The sequence below is a fragment of the Nematolebias whitei genome, chromosome 14 (assembly GCF_014905685.2).
Source record: "Nematolebias whitei isolate Nwh7 chromosome 14, NemWhi1, whole genome shotgun sequence".
Taxonomy (NCBI): domain Eukaryota; kingdom Metazoa; phylum Chordata; class Actinopteri; order Cyprinodontiformes; family Rivulidae; genus Nematolebias; species Nematolebias whitei.
The window spans coordinates 22,269,037-22,269,323 of record NC_056511.1 but is presented as its reverse complement, the minus strand read 5'-3'; positions in this window follow the sequence as shown (position 1 = coordinate 22,269,323).

The window sequence follows — 287 nt, the reverse complement described above, 5'->3', positions numbered from 1 at the left end:
AGCGGTCAGCTGTGGGTTCTCCAGCTGTGACAAAGCAGTCAGTTGTGGGTTCTCCAGTTGTGACAGCAGTCAGCTGTGGGTCCTCCAGCTGTGACAGTGGTCAGCTGTGGGTTCTCCAGCTGTAATAGTGGTCATCTGTGGGTTCTCCAGCTGTGATAGCGGTCAGCTGTGGGTTCTCCAGCTATGACAGAGCGGTCAGCTGTGGGTTCTCCAGCTGTGATTGTGGTCAGCTGTGGGTTATCCAGCTGTGACAGAGCAGTTCGCTGTGGGTTCTCCAGCTGTGACAG